Below are 14036 nucleotides of genomic sequence, written 5' to 3'. Positions count from 1 at the left end.
CAGTGGTACCAAGGAGCTTTGCTTGTCAGTGGTACTGAGAAGCTATGCTTGTTAGTAGTACCAAGGAGCTATGCTTGTCAGTGGTACTACAGAGCTATGCTTGTCAGTGGTACCTAGGAGCTATGCTTGTCAGTGGTACCAAGGAGCTATGCTTGTCAGTGGTACTATGGAGCTATGCTTGTCAGTGGTACCAAGGAGCTATGCTTGTCACTGGTATTAAGGAGCTATGCTTGTCAGTTGTACTATGGAGCTATACTTGTCAGTGGTACCAGAGCTATGCTTGTCAGTGGTACCAAGGAGCTATGCTTGTCAGTTGTACTACGGAGCTATACTTGTCAGTGGTACCAAGGAGCTATGCTTTTCAGTGGTACTAAGAAGTTATGCTTGTTAGTGGTACTACAGAGCTGTGCTTGTCAGTGGTACCAAGGAGCTATGCTTGTCAGTGGTACCAAGGAGCTATGCTTGTCAGTGGTACTAAGGAGCTATGCTTGTCAGTGGTACTACAGAGCTATGCTTGTCAGTGGTACTAGGGAGCTATGCTTGTCAGTGGTACCAAGGAGCTATGCTTGTCAGTGGTACTATGGAGCTATGCTTGTCAGTGGTACCAAGGAGCTATGCTTGTCAGTGGTACTACAGAGCTATGCTTGTTAGTGGTACTATGCTTGTCAGTGGTACCAGGGATCTATGCTTGTCAGTGGTACCAAGGAGCTATGCTTGTCAGTGGTACTATGGAGCTATCCTTGTCAGTGGTAAGACAGAGCTATTTTTGTCAGTGGTACGAAGGAGCTATGCTTGTCAGTGGTACCAAGGAGCTATGCCTGTCAGTGGTATTAAGGATCTATGCTTGTCAGTGGTACCAAGGAGCTATGCTTTCCAGTGGCATTAAGGAGCTATGGTTGTTAGTGGTACTACAGTGCTATGCTTGTCAGTGGTACTATGGAGTAATGCTTGTCAGTAATACCAAGGAGCTATGCTTGTCAGTGGTACCAAGGAGCTATGCTTGTCAGTGGTACTATGGAGCTATGCTTGTCAGTGGTACCAAGGAGCTATGCTTGTCAGTGGTACTAAGGAGCTATGCTTGTCAGTGGTACCAAGGAGCTATGCTTGTCAGTGGTACCAAGGAGCTATGCTTGTCAGTGGTACCAAGACACTCTGCTTGTCAGTGGTATTATGGAGCTATGCTTGTCAGTGGTACCAAGGAGCTATGCTTCTTAGTGGTACTACAGCGCTATGCTTGTTAGTGGTACCAATGAACTATGCTTGTCAGTGGTACCAAGGAGCTATGCTTGTCAGTGGTACTAAGGAGCTATGCTTGTCAGTGGTACTATGGAGCTATGCTTGTCAGTGGTACTATGGAGCTATGCTTGTCAGTGGTACCAAGGAGCTATGCTTGTCAGTGGTACTACAGAGCTATGCTTATCAGTGGTACCAGGGAGCTATGCTTGTCATTGGTACCAGGCAGCTTTGCTTGTCAGTGGTACCAAGGAGCTATGCTTGTCAGTGGTACTACGGAGCTATGCTTGTCAGTGGTACTATGGAGCTATGCTTGTCAGTGGTACCAAGGAGCTATGCTTGTCAGTGGTATTAAGGATCTATGCTTGTCAGTGGTACCAAGGAGCTATGCTTGTTAGTGGAGCTATGCTCTCAGTGGTACTACGGAGCTATGCTTGTCAGTAGTACCAAAGAGCTATGCTGGTCAGTGGTACTACAGAGCTATGCTTGTCAGTGGTACGAAGGAGCTATGCTTGTCAGTGGTACGAAGGAGCTATGCTTGTCAGTGGTATTAAGGAGCTATGCTTGCAAGTGGTACCAAGTAGCTATGCTTTTCAGTGGTACTAAGGAGCTATACTTGTCAGTGGTACCAAGGAGCTATGCTTGTCAGTGGTACCAAGGCACTATGCTTGTCAGTTGTACTATGGAGTTATGCTTGCCAGTGGTACCAAGAAGCTATGCTTGTCAGTGGTACTAAGAAGCTGTGCTTGTCAGTGGTACCAAGGGGCTATGCTTGTCAGTGGTACTACAGAGCTATGCTTGTCAGTGGTACTACAGAGATATGCTTGTCAGTGGTGCCAAGAAGCTCTGCTTGCCAGTGATACCAAGTAGCTGTGCTTATCAGTGGTACGAAGGAGCTATGCTTGTCAGTGGTACTATGGAGCTGTGCTTGTCAGTGGTACCAAGGAGCTATGCTTGTCAGTGGTACTAAGGAGCTATGCTTGTCAGTGGTACTAAGGAGCTATGCTTGTCAGTGGTACTATGGAGCTATGCTTGTCAGTGGTACCAAGGAGCTATGCTTGTCAGTGGTACTAATAAGCTATGCTTGTCAGTGGTACCAAGGAGCTATGCTTTTCAGTGGTACTAAGGAGCTATCCTTGTCAGTGGTACCAAGGAGCTATGCTTGTCAGTGGTACCAAGGCACTATGCTTGTCAGTTGTACTACGGAGTTATGCTTGCCAGTGGTACCAAGGAGCTATGCTTGTCAGTGGTACTACAGAGCAATGCTTGTTAGTGGTACTATGGAACTATGTCAGTGGTACCAAAAAGCTATGCTTGTCAGTGGTACTAAGATGCTATGCTTGTCAGTGGTACTACAGAGCTATGCTTGTCTGTAGTGTCAAGGAGCTATGCTTGTTAGTGGTACTATAAAGCTCTGCTTGTCAGTGGTACTACGGAGCTGTGCTTGTCAGTGGTACCAAGGGGCTATGCTTGTCAGTGGTACTACGGAGCTATGCTTGTCAGTGGTACTACAGAGCTATGCTTGTCAGTGGTACCAAGGAGCTATGCTTGTCAGTGGTACCAAGGAGCTATACTTGTCAGTGGTACCAAGGAGCTATGTTTGTCAGTGGTACTACAGAGCTATGCTTGTCAGTGATACTATGGAGGTATGCTTGTCAGTGGTACCAAGGAGCTATGCTTGTCAGTGGTACCAAGGAGCTATGCTTGTCAGTGGTACCAAGGAGCTATGCTTATCAGTGGTACCAATGAGCTATGCTTGTCAGTGGTACTACAGAGCTATGCTTGTCAGGGGTACCAAGGAGCTATGCTTGCTAGTGGTATTAAGGAGCTATGCTTGTCAGTGGTACTATGATACTATGGAGTTATGCTTGCCAGTGGTACCAAGGAGCTATGCTTGTCAGTGGTACTATGTAGCTATGCTTGTCAGTACTACTGCAAAGCTATGCTTGTCAGTGGTGTCAAGGAGCTATGCTTGTTAGTGGTACTACACAGCTATGCTTGTCAGTGGTATTATGGAGCTGTACTTCTCAGTGGTAGCTAGGAGCTATGCTTGTCAGTGGTACTATGGAGCTATGCTTGTAGTGGTACCAAGGAGCTATGCTTGTCAGTGGTACCAAGCAGCTATGCTTGTAGTGGTACTACAGAGCTATGCTTGTCAGTGGTACTATGGAGCTATGCTTGTAGTGGTACCAAGGAGCTATGCTTGTCAGTGGTACCAAGCAGTAGTGGTTCTACAGAGCTATGCTTGTCAGTGGTACTATGGAGCTATGCTTGTCAGTGGTACCAAGGAGCTATGCTTGTCAGTGGTACTATGGAGCTATGCTTGTCAGTGATGCCAAGGAGCTATGCTTGTCAGTGGTACTGTGTAGCTATGCTTGTCAGTGGTACCAAGGAGCTATGCTTGTCAGTGGTACCAAGGAGCTATGCTTGTCAGTGGTACCAAGGAGCTATGCTTGTCAGTGGTACTAAGGAGCTATGCTTGTCAGTGGTACCAAGGAGCTATGCTTGTTAGTGGTACTACAAAGCTATGCTTGTCAGTGGTACTGTGGAGCTATGCTTGTCAGTGGTACCAAGGAGCTATGCTTGTCAGTGGTACTAAGGAGCTATCCTTGTCAGTGGTACCAAGGAGCTATGCTTGTTAGTGGTTCTACAGAGCTATGCTTGTCAGTGGTACCAAGGAGCTATGCTTGTCAGTGATACCAAGGAGCTATGCTTGTCAGTGGTACTAAGGAGCTATGCTTATCAGTGGTACCAAGGAGGTATGCTTGTCAGTGGTACCAAGGAGCTATGCTTGTCAGTGGTACCAAGGAGCTATGCTTGTCAGTGGTACAATGGTGTTCTGCTTGTCAGTGGTACCAAGGAGCTATGCCTGTTAGTGGTACTACAGAGCTATGCTTATCAGTGGTACTATGGAGCTATGCTTGTCAGTGGTACCAAGGAGCTATGCTTGTCAGTGGTACTATGGAGCTATGCTTGTCAGTGGTACCAAGGAGCTATGCTTGTCAGTGGTACCAAGGAGCTATGCTTGTCAGTTGTACTACAGAGCTATACTTGTCAGTGGTACCAAGGAGCTATGCTTGTCAGTGGTACTAAGAAGCTATGCTTGTCAGTGGTACCAAGGAGCTATGCTTGTCAGTGGTACCAAGGAGCTATGCTTGTCAGTGGTACTATGGAGCTATGCTTGTCAGTGGTACCAAGGAGCTATGCTTGTCAGTGGTACCAAGGAGCTATGCTTGTCAGTGGTACTACAGAGCTATGCTTGTCAGTGGTACCAAGGAGCTATGCTTGTCAGTGGTACCAAGGAGCTATGCTTGTCAGTGGTACTATGGAACTATGCTTGTCAGTGGTACTACGGAGGTATGCTTGTCAGTGGTACTAAGGAGCTATGCTTGTAAATGGTACCACAGAACTATGGTTGTCAGTGGTACCAAGGAGCTATGCTTGTCTGGGATCTATCCTTGTCAGTGGTACCAAGGAGCTATGCGTGTAAGTGGTACCAAGGATCTATGCTTGCCAGTGGTACTACAGAGCTATGCTTGTCAGTGGTACTATGGAGCTATGCTTGTCAGTGGTACCAAGGAGCTATGCTTGTCAGTGGTACTACAGAGCTATGCTTGTCAGTGGTACCAAGGAGCTATGCTTGTTAGTGGTACTACAGAGCTATGCTTGTCAGTGGTACTATGGAGCTATGCTTGTCAGTGGTACCAAGGAGCTATGCTTGTCAGTGGTACCAAGGAGCTATTCTTGTCAGTTGTACTACGGAGCTTGTCAGTGGTACCAAGGAGCTATGCTTGTCAGTGGTACCAAGGAGCTATGCTTGTCAGTGGTACTAAGGAGCTATGCTTGTCAGTGGTACTATGGAGCTATGCTTGTCAGTGGTACCAAGGAGCTATGCTTGTCAGTGGTACTATGGAGCTATGCTTGTCAGTGGTACCAAGGAGCTATGCTTGTCAGTGGTACTAAGAAGCTATGCTTGTCAGTGGTACCAAGGAGATATGCTTGTCAGTGGTACCAAGGAGCTATGCTTGTCAGTGGTACTAAGGAGCTATGCTTGTCAGTGGTACCAAGGAGCTATGCTTGTTAGTGGTACTACAGAGCTATGCTTGTCAGTGGTACTATGGAGCTATGCTTGTCAGTGGTACCAAGGAGCTATGCTTGTCAGTGGTACTACAGAGCTATGCTTGTCAGTGGTACCAAGGAGCTATGCTTGTCAGTGGTACCAAGGAGCTATGCTTGTCAGTGGTACCAAGGAGCTATGCTTGTCAGTGGTACCAAGGAGCTATGCTTGTCAGTGGGACCAAGGAGCTATGCTTGTCATTAGGAGCAAGGAGCTATGCTCATCAGTGGTATTAAAGTGCTATGCTTGTTAGGGGTAGTACAGAGCTATGCTTGTCAGTGGTACCTAGGACCTATGCTTGTCAGTGGTACCAAGCAGCTATGCTTATCAGTAGTACTACGGAGCTATGCTTGTCAGTGGTACCAAGGAGTTATGCTGTTCAGTTCTACTTTGGAGCTATGCCTGTCAGTGGTACTACGGAGCTATGCTTGTCAGTGGTACTATGGAGCTATGCTTGTCAGTGGTACCAAGGAGCTATGCTTGTCAGTGGTACTACAGAGCTATGCTTGTCAGTGGTACCAAGGAGCTATGCTTGTCAGTGGTACTATGGAGCTATGCTTGTCAGTGGTACCAAGGAGCTATGCTTGTCAGTGGTACTACTGTGCTATGCTTGTCAGTGGTTCCAAGGAGCTATGGTTGTCAGTGGTACTACGGAGCTATGCTTGTCAGTGGTATTTAGGTGCTATGCGTGTCATTGCTACAAAGGAGCTATGCTTGATGTGGTACCAAGGAGCTATGTTTGTTAGTGCTACCAAGGAGCTATACTTGTCAGTGGTAACAATGAGCTATGCTTGTCAGTGGTACCAAGGAGCCATGCATGTGACTGGTACTAAGGATCTAGGCTTGCTAGTGGTACCAAGGAGCTATGCTTGTCAGTGGTTCCAAGGAGCTGTGCTTGTCAGTGGTACCAAGGAGCTATGCTTGTCAGTGGTACCAAGGAGCTATGCTTGTCAGTGGTACCAAGACACTCTGCTTGTCAGTGGTACCAAGTAGCTATGCTTATCAGTGGTACCAAGGAGCTATGCTTGTTAGTGGTACTACAGAGCTATGCTTGTCAGTGGTACTACAGAGCTATGCTTGTCAGTGGTACCAAGGAGCTATGCTTGTCAGTGGTACAAAGGAGCTATGCTTGTCAGTGGTACCAAGGAGCTATGCTTGTCAGTAGTACTATGGAGCTATGCTTGTCAGTGGTACCAAGGAGCTATGCTTGTCAGTGGTACTACAGAGCTATGCTTGTCAGTGGTACCAAGGAGCTATGCTTGTCAGTGGTACAAAGGAGCTATGCTTGTCAGTGGTACCAAGGAGCTATGCTTGTCAGTGATACCAAGGAGCTATGCTTGTCAGTGGTACTGTGGAGCTATGCTTGTCAGTGGTACTACTGTGCTATGCTTGTCAGTGGTACTATGGAGCTATGCTTGTCAGTGGTACCAAGGAGCTATGCTTGTCAGTGATACCAAGGAGCTATGCTTGTCAGTGGTACTACATAGCTATGCTTGTCAGTGGTACCAAGGAGCTATGCTTGTCAGTGGTACCAAGGAGCTATGCTTGTCAATGGTGCTACAGAGCCATGCTTGTCAGTGGTACCTAGGAGCTATGTTTGTCACTGGACCAAGGAGCTATGCTTGTCAGTGGTACTATGGAGCTATGCTTGTCAGTGGTACCAAGGAGCTATGCTTGTCAGTGGTACTATAGAGCTATGCTTGTCAGTGGTAACAAGGAGCTGTGCTTATCAGTGGTACCAAAGAGCTATGCTGTCAGTGGTACTACAGAGCTATTCTTGTCAGTAGTACCAAAGCACTATGCTTGTCAGTGGTACCAAGGCGCTATGCTTGATGCTTATCAGTGGTACCAAAGAGCTATGCCGTCAGTGGTACTACAGAGCTATTCTTGTCAGTAGTACCAAAGCACTATGCTTGTCAGTGGTACTACAGAGCTATGCTTGTCAGTGGTACCAAGAGCTATGCTTGTCAGTGGTACCAAGAGCTGTGCTTGTCAGTGGTACCAAGGAGCTATGCTTCTCAGTGGTACTATGGAGCTATGTTTATCTGTGGTACCAAGGAGCTATGCTTGTCAGTGGTACTATGTAGCTATGCTTGTCAGTGGTGTCAAGGAGCTATGCTTGTCAGTGGTACTATGGAGCTATGCTTGTCAGTGGTACCAAGGAGCTATGCTTGTCAGTGGTACTATGGAACTATGCTTGTCAGTGGTACCAAGGAGCTATGCTTGTCAGTGGTAGCAAGGAGCTATGCTTGTCAGTGGTACTGTAGAGCTATACTTGTCAGTGGTACTAAGGAGCTATGCTTGTCAGTGGTACCAAGGAGCTATGCTTGTCAGTGGTACCAAGAGCTATGTTTGTTAGTGGTACCAAGTAGCTATGCTTTTCAGTGGTACTAAGGAGCTATCCTTGTCAGTGGTACCAAGGAGCTATGCTTGTCAGTGGTACCAAGGCACTATGCTTGTCAGTGGTACTATGGAGCTATGCTTTTCAGTGGTACTACGGAGCTATGCTTGTCAGTGGTACCAAGGAGCTATGCTTGTTAGTGGTACCAAGGAGCTATGCTTGTCAGTGGTACTATGGAGCTATGCTTGTCAGTGGTACCAAGGAGCTATGCTTGTCAGTGGTACCAAGGAGCTGTGCTTGTCAGTGGTACCAAGGAGCTATGCTTGTCAGTGGTACCAAGGAGCTATGCTTGTCAGTGGTACTATGGAGCTATGCTTGTCAGTGGTACCAAGGAGCTATGCTTGTCAGTGGTACCAAGGAGCTGTGCTTGTCAGTGGTACCAAAAAGTTATGCTTGTCAGTGGTACTACAGAGCTATGCTTGTCAGTGGTACCAAGGAGCTATGCTTGTCAGTGGTACTACGGAGCTATGCTTGTCAGTGGTACCAAGGAGCTATGCTTGTCAGTGGTACTATGGAGCTATGCTTGTCAGTGGTACCAAGGAGCTATGCTTGTCAGTGGTACTAAGAAGCTATGCTTGTTAGTGGTACTATGGAGCTATGCTTGTCAGTGGTACCAAGGAGCTATGCTTGTCAGTGGTACTACAGAGCTATGCTTGTCAGTGGTACCAAGGAGCTATGCTTGTCAGTGGTACCAAGGAGCTATGCTTGTCAGTGGTACCAAGGAGCTATGCTTGTCAGTGGTACCAAGGAGCTATGCTTGTCAGTGGTACTATGGAGCTATGCTTGTCAGTGGTACCAAGGAGCTATGCTTGTCAGTGGTACTATGGAGCTATGCTTGTCAGTGGTACCAAGGAGCTATGCTTGTCAGTGGTACTATGGAGCTATGCTTGTCAGTGGTACCAAGGAGCTATGCTTGTCAGTGGTACTACTGAGCTATGCTTGTCAGTGGTACCAAGGAGCTATGCTTGTCAGTGGTACTACAGAGCTATGCTTGTCAGTGGTACCAAGGTGCTATGCTTGTTAGGGGTAGTACAGAGCTATGCTTGTCAGTGGTACCTAGGACCTCTGCTTGTCAGTGGTACCAAGGATCTATGCTTGTCAGTGGTACCAAGGAGCTATGCTTGTCAGTGGTACTACGGAGCTATGCTTGTCAGTGGTACCAAGGAGCTATGCTTGTCAGTGGTACCAAGGAGCTATGCTTGTCAGTGGTACTACAGAGCTATGCTTGTCAGTGGTACCAAGGAGCTATGCTTGTCAGTGGTACCAAGGAGCTATGCTTGTCAGTGGTACCAAGGAGCTATGCTTGTCAGTGGTACCAAGGAGCTATGCTTGTCAGTGGTACCAAGGAGCTATGCTTGTCAGTGGTACTATGGAGCTATGCTTGTCAGTGGTACCAAGGAGCTATGCTTGTTAGTGGTACTACAGAGCTATGCTTGTCAGTGGTACTATGGAGCTATGCTTGTCAGTGGTACCAAGGAGCTATGCTTGTCAGTGGTACCACAGAGCTATGCTTGTCAGTGGTACCAAGGAGCTATGCTTGTCAGTGGTACCAAGGAGCTATGCTTGTCAGTGGTACTATGGAGCTATGCTTGTCAGTGGTAAGACAGAGCTATTTTTGTCAGTGGTACCAAGGAGCTATGCTTGTCAGTGGTACCAAGGAGCTATGCTTGTCAGTGGTACCAAGGAGCTATGCTTGTCAGTGGTATTAAGGAGCTATGCTTGTCAGTGGTACCAAGGAGCTATGCTTGTCAGTGGTACCAAGGAGCTATGCTTGTCAGTGGTACTATGGAGCTATGCTTGTCAGTGGTACCAAGGAGCTATGCTTGTCAGTGGTACCAAGGAGCTATGCTTGTCAGTGGTACCAAGGAGCTATGCTTGTCAGTGTGACCAAGGAGCTATGCTTGCATTTGGACCAAGGAGCTATGCTTGTCACTGGAACTATGGAGTTATGCTTGTCAGTGGACTCTGGAGCTATGCTTGTCAGTGGTACCAAGGAGCTATGCTTGTCAGTGGTGCCAAGGAGCTCTGCTTGTCAGTGGTACTATGGTGCTATGCTTGTCAGTGGTACTACGGAGCTATCCTTGTCAGTGGTGTCAAGGAGCTACTCTTGTTAGTGGTACTACAAAGCTATGCTTGTCAGTGGTATTATGGAGCTGTACCTCTCAGTGGTACCAAGGAGCTATTCTTCTCTGTGGTACCAAGCAGCTATGCTTGTCAGTGGTACCAAGGAGCTATGCTTGTCAGTGGTACTATGGAGCTATGCTTGTCAGTGGTACCAAGGAGCTATGCTTGTCAGTGGTACTACAGAGCTATGCTTGTCAGTGGTACCAAGGAGCTATGCTTGTCAGTGGTACCAAGGAGCTATGCTTGTCAGTGGTACCAAGGAGCTATGCTTGTCAGTGGTACCAAGGAGCTATGCTTGTCAGTGGTACTACAGAGCTATGCTTGTCAGTGGTACCAAGGAACTATGCTTGTCAGTGGTACTACAGAGCTATGCTTGTCAGTGCTATTTAGGTGCTATGCTAGTCAATGTTACCAAGGAGCTATGTTTGTTAGTGCTACTTACCACAGAGCTATGCTTGTCAGTGGCACCATGGAGCTATGCTTGTGGAACCAAGGAGCTATGCTTCTCAGTGGTACTACGGAGTTATGCTTGTCAGTGGTACCAAGGAGCTATGCTTGTCAGTGGTACCAAGGAGCTATGCTTGTCAGTGGTACCAAGGAGCTATGCTTGTCAGTGGTATTAAGGAGCTATGCTTGTTAGTGGTACTACAGAGCTATGCTTGTCAGTGGTACTATGGAGCTATGCTTGTCAGTGGTACCAAGGAGCTATGCTTGTCAGTGGTAATAAGAAGCTATGCTTGTTAGTGGTACTACAAAGCTATGCTTGTCAGTGGGACTAAGGAGCTATGCTTGTCAGTGGTACCAAGGAGCTATGCTTGTCAGTGGTACTAAGGAGCTATGCTTGTCAGTGGTACCAAGGAGCTATGCTTGTCAGTGGTACCAAGGAGCTATGCTTGTCAGTGGTACTACAGAGCTATGCTTGTCAGTGGTACTGCGGAGCTATGCTTGTCAGTGGTACCAAGGAGCTATGCTTGTCAGTGGTACTATGGAGCTATGCTTGTCAGTGGTACTACAGAGCTATGCTTGTCAGTGGTACAAGGAGCTATGCTTGTCAGTTGTATTAAGGAGCTATGCTTGTTAGTGGTACTACAAAGCTATGCTTGTCAGTGGTACTATGGAGCTATGCTTGTCAGTGGTACCAAGGAGCTATGCTTGTCAGTGGAACTATGCTTGTCAGTGGTACCAAGGAGCTATGCTTGTCAGTGGTACTAAGAAGCTATGCTTGTTAGTGGTACTACAGAGCTATGCTTGTCAGTGGTACCAAGGAGCTATGCTTGTCAGTGGTATTAAGAGCTATGCTTGTTAGTGTTATTAAGAGCAATGCTTGTTAGTGGTACTACAGAGCTATGCTGGTCAGTGGTACCAAGGATCTATGCTTGTCAGTGGTACCAAGGAGCTATGCTTGTCAGTGGTACTACAGAGCTATGCTTGTCAGTGGTACCAAGGAGCTATGCTTGTCAGTGGTACCAAGGAGCTATCCTTGTCAGTTGTACTGTGGAGCTATGCTTGTCAGTGGTACCAAGGAGCTATGCTTGTCAGTGGTACCAAGGAGCTATGCTTGTCAGTGGTACTAAGGAGCTATGCTTGTCAAGTGGTACCAAGGAGCTATGCTTGTCAGTGGTATTAAGGAGCTATGCTTGTTAGTGGTACTACAGTGCTATGCTTGTCAGTGGTACTACGGAGTTCTGCTTGTCAGTGGTACCAAGGAGCTCTGCTTCTCAATGGTACTGTGGAGATATGCTTATCAGTGGTACCAAGAAGCTATGCTTGTCAATGGTGGTACAGAGCTATGCTTGTCAGTGGTACCAAGGATCTATGCTTGCCAGTGGTACTACAGAGCTATGCTTGTCAGTGGTACAAAGAAGCTATGCTTGTCAGTGGTATTAAGGAGCTATGCTTGTTAGTGGTACCAATGAACTATGCTTGTCAGTGGTACCAAGGAGCTATGCTTGTCAGTGGTACCAAGGAGCTATGCTTGTCAGTGGTACTAAGGAGGTATGCTTGTCAGTCATACCAAGGAGCTATGCTTGTCAGTGGGACCAAGGAGCTATGCTTGTCAGTGGTACTACAGAGCTATGCTTGTCAGTGGTACTACAGAGCTATGCTTGTCAGTGGTGTCAAGGAGCTATGCTTGTTAGTGGTACTACAAAGCTATGCTTGTCAGTGGTACTACAGAGCTGTGCTTGTCAGTGGTACCAAGGAGCTATGCTTGTCAGTGGTACCAAGGAGCTATGCTTGTCAGTGGTACTATGTACCTATGCTTGTCAGTGGTACCAAGGAGCTATGCTTGTCAGTGGTACTATGGAGCTATGGTTGTCAGTGGTACCAAGGAGCTATGCTTGTAAGTGGTACCAAGGAACTATGCTTTACAGTGGTACTACAGAGCTATTCTTGTCAGTGGTACCAAGACACTATGCTTGTCAGTTGTACTATGGAGCTATGTTTATCAGTGGTACCAAGAGCTATGCTTGTCTGTGGTACTACGGAGCTGTGCTTGTCAGTGGTACCAAGGAGCTATGCTTGTCAGTGGTACTATGGAGCTATGGTTGTCAGTGGTACCAAGGAGCTATGCTTGTCAGTGGTACTAAGAAGCTATGCTTTTTAGTGGTACTACAGAGCTATGCTTATCAGTGGTACCAAGGAGCTATGCTTATCAGTTGTATTAAGGAGCTATGCTTGTTAGTGGTTCCAAGGAGCTATGCTTGTCAGCAGTACCATGGAGCTATGCTTGTCAGTGGTAGCAAGGAGCTATGCTTGTCAGTGGTACCAATGAGTTATGCTTGTCAGTGGTACTACAGAGCTGTGCTTGTCAGTTGTATTAAGGAGCTATGCTTATCAGTGGTACCAGGGAGCTATGATTGTCATTGGTACCAGGGAGCTTTGCTTGTCAGTGGTACCAAGGAGCTATGCTTGTCAGTGGTACTACAGAGCTATGCTTGTCAGTGGTACCAAGGAGCTATGCTTGTCAGTGGTACTACAGAGCTATGCTTGTCAGTGGTACCAAGGAGCTATGCTTGTCAGTGGTATTAAGGAGCTATGCTTGTTAGTGGTACCAAGGAGCTTTGCTTGTCAGTGGCACCAAGGAGCTTTGCTTGCCAGTGATACCAAGGAGCTATGCTTGTCAATGGTACTATGGAGCTATGCTTGTCAGTGGTACCAAGGAGCTATGCTTGTCAGTGGTACTATGGAGCTATGCTTGTCAGTGGTACCAAGGAGCTATGCTTGTCAGTGGTACCAAGGAGCTATGCTTGTCAGTGGTACTATGGAGCTATGGTTGTCAATAGTACCAAGGAGCTATGCTTGTCAGTGGTACCAAGGAGCTATGCTTGTCAGTGGTTCTATGGAGCTATGCTTGTCATTGGTACCAATGAGCTATGCTTGTCAGTGCTACTAAGAAGCTATGCTTTTTAGTGGTACTACAGAGCTATGCTTATGAGTGGTACCAAGGAGCTATGCTTATCAGTTGTATTAAGGAGCTATGCTTGTCAGTGGTACTACGGAGCTATGCTTGTTAGTGGTACCAAGGAGCTATGCTGGTCAGTGGTACCAAGGAGCTATGCTTGTCAGTGTTACTATGGAGCTATGCTTGTCAGTGGTACCAAGGAGCTATGCTTGTCAGTGGTACCAAGGAGCTATGCTTGTCAGTGGTAACAAGGAGCTATGCTTGCCAGTGGCACCAAGGAGCTATGCTTGTTGATGGTACTATGGAGCTATGCTTGCCAGTGGTACCAAGGAGCTATGCTTGTTGGTGGTACTATGGAGCTATACTTGTCAGTGGTACCAAGGAGCTATGCTTGTCAATGGTGCTACAGAGCTATGCTTGTCAGTGGTACCAAGGAGCTATGCTTGTCAGTGGTACTACAGAACTATGCTTATCAGTGGTACCAGGGATCTATGCTTGTCATTGGTACCAGGGAGCTTTGCTTGTCAGTGGTACCAAGGAGCTATGCTTGTCAGTGGTACCAAGGAGCTATGCTTGTCAGTGGTACTATGGAGCTATGCTTGTCAGTGGTACCAAGGAGCTATGCTTGTCAGTGGTACTAAGAAGCTATGCTTGTTAGTGGTAATTTCCAAGGAGCTATGCTTGTCAAGTGGTACTAAGGAGCTATGCTTGTCAGTGGTACTATGGAGCTATGCTTGTCAGTAGTATTAGAGCTTGTC

The sequence above is a fragment of the Protopterus annectens genome, chromosome 16.part0 (genome assembly GCF_019279795.1).
Source record: "Protopterus annectens isolate FY-2018-M chromosome 16.part0, PAN1.0, whole genome shotgun sequence".
NCBI classification, from domain to species: Eukaryota; Metazoa; Chordata; order Ceratodontiformes; family Protopteridae; genus Protopterus; species Protopterus annectens.
This window is presented reverse-complemented; position numbering follows the sequence as displayed.